The sequence below is a fragment of the Pteropus alecto genome, unplaced genomic scaffold, assembly GCF_000325575.1.
Source record: "Pteropus alecto unplaced genomic scaffold, ASM32557v1 scaffold454, whole genome shotgun sequence".
Lineage (NCBI taxonomy): Eukaryota > Metazoa > Chordata > Mammalia > Chiroptera > Pteropodidae > Pteropus > Pteropus alecto.
The window spans coordinates 277,864-280,545 of record NW_006434901.1 but is presented as its reverse complement, the minus strand read 5'-3'; the positions used below and the strand labels follow the sequence as shown (position 1 = coordinate 280,545).

At 39.3% G+C, this 2,682-nt stretch overlaps 1 pseudogene; it reads left to right on the top strand.

The window, feature by feature from the left end:
- The first annotated feature begins 803 nt into the window (after positions 1–803).
- LOC102882890 lies at positions 804–1,825 on the top strand (annotated as a pseudogene).
- The last annotated feature ends 857 nt before the right edge of the window (positions 1,826–2,682 follow it).

Below are 2,682 nucleotides of genomic sequence, written 5' to 3'. Positions count from 1 at the left end.
AAATTTGGATAAGCCCCAAGGTTATTATGCTAAATTAAATAAGCCAGTTTCAAAAGGACAAATACTATCTGATTCCAGTCACATGAAGTATCTAAAGTAGCCAAAATCATAGAAAAAGAAAGTAGAGAAGTGGTTTCCGAGAGCTAGGGGGAAGGGAAATTAGTGTTTAATGGGTATAGAATTTCAGTTTTGCAAGATGAAAAAGTTCTAGTTATCTGTTGCATAACACTGTGAATATACTTAACACTACTGAAAAGTGCACTTTAAAATGGTTAAGACAGTAAATTTAATATTATGTGTTTTTTACCACAATAATAAAAAATGTTGGAAAAGTTGAAAAGCAAGGCCACAAATGGAAAAAAGATACTTGTAGCACACATAATGAAATATAATTTTAATCTAGAAAAAATGATGAACTGCAGCAAAACGATAAGAATAAGACAATATATCCCCTAGAAAACATAAGATTTTAGCAGACATTTCCCACAAAACATGGCTAGTAAGTATATGAAAATATGTTCACTTCTGTTAGTAATCAGGTACTGAAAAAAAGTTTTAAAAAACACTATTAACATATAATTTTATAAGAAAGTAAAACCTTAATAAAAATTTGGTAGTAATTTGCATTGCCAAAAAATATTGTTCTTAGAAACTCTCATAAAGATATATACACTTTTTAAACTAAATATCTGCTGTTCCAATTTTATGTATCTATAATCTCGATAAATGTTTACACATTTGTACAAAGGAAACAGAGGGCTCCGCTTGGCATCTGGGGATGCTCTCAGCTCTCTGCACTTGGCCCAGCTTCTTTCAAAATGTCTACTGTTCACGAAATTCTGTGCAAGTTCAGCTTGGACGGTGATCACTCTACACCGTCAAGTGCACATGGGCCAGTCAAAGCCTATACCAACTTTGATGCTGACCAGGATGCTTGGAACATTGAAACAGCCATCAAGACCAAAGTAGTAAATGAGGTCACCATCGTCAACATTTTGACCAACTGCAGCAACGAAGAGAGACAGGATATTGCCTTTGCCTACCAGAGAAGGACCAAAATGGAACTTGCATCAGCACTGAAGTCACCCTTGTCTGGCCACCTGGAGTCAGTGATTTGGGGCCTATTGAAAACACCTGCTCACTATGATGCTTCAGAGCTGAAAGCCTCCATGAAGGGGCTGGGGACCGAGGAGGACTCTCTCACTGAGATCATCTGCTCAAGGACCAACCAAGAACTGCAAGAAATTAACAGTCTACAAGGAAATGTACAAGACTGATCTGGAGAAGGACACTATTTCTGACACATTTGATGACTTCCATAAGCTGATGGTTGCCCTCGCGAAGGGTAGAAGAGCAGAAGACGGATCTGTCTTTCATTATGAACTGATTGACCAAGATGCCCGGGAGCTCTACAATGCTAGAGTGAAGAGGAAAGGAACTGATGTTCCACAATGGATTAGCATCATGACTGAGCGGAGTGTGTGTCACCTCCAGAAAGTATTTGAAAGATACAAGAGCTATAGCCCTTATGACATGTCAGAGAGCATGAAGAAGGAAGTCAAGGGAGACCTGGAAAATGCTTTTTTGAAACTGGTCCATTGTACCCAGAACAACCCCCTGTATTTTGCTGACCAACTGTATGACTCCAAGAAGGGCAAGGGGAGTCCTTTTCAGAATCATGGTTTCCCACAGTGAAGTGGACATGTGGAAAATCAGGTGTGAATTCAAAAGAAAGTACAGCAAGTCCCTCTACTACTCCATCCAGCAAGACACCAAGGGGGATTACCAGAAGGCACTGTTGTACCTGTGTGGTGGGGATGTCTGAAGCCTGTGACAGCTCAGGCATCCAGGAGTGGTGCCCCATGATTCTAGCTAACAATTCTAAAAAAAACCAGCTTGCGACTAGTAGCCCCCTTGTGCACATCCTCATGAGGATGGTGTTAGCATTGCCCCCTGCCCCATCCTTATTTCAGTTGCCTAAGCATTGCCTGGCTTTCCCATCTAGTCTTTCCTTTTAGCCAAAGAAATGAACATTCCAAGGAGTTGGAAGTGAAATCTATGATATTAAACACTTTGCCTCTTGTGTACAGTGTCGTAAATAGATGACTAAACTTTAGAAGCAACTTAAAAAAAAGTTACAGAGAAAAAATTGTGACTCCATTTATATAAAGGTTAAACAACTTGCAAAATTAATGACATATTATGAAACCGAAATCCACCGTGGGATTTCAAACATATTTATCATATTCACTTTCTTAAACTGTGTGGTGAAGATAGATCAATCAATCTACCTCTGTGTGTACATTTTTCTAGCAATTGATCAATTTAACATATTTTCTAAATCTCATTGGTATATAGTGAACTACCACTGAGCGTTCAGTGAACACCTAGGGGAAAAGTTGGCAGATAGGTGTATAGTTGCTCTGTGGCTGGGAACTTCTGCATTGGAATCTGTCTTATCACCCAGCATTAAAATCTCACAGCTATGGTGGGTGCTGCTTCCTCTTTTCCATCAGGCATGAGAATAGCCATAGGTCTTTTTCTGCTAAGAAGGGCTTTTCACTCTATGGAACTTACTTTGTTCAGGAAAGTTTCTTCGTTTTCAGTTTCTGGTTCTTAGGATGGGGGCAACGCTCTCTTGTGACTTCCTACATTCAAACTTGAATCAAAAGGAAAATCTTT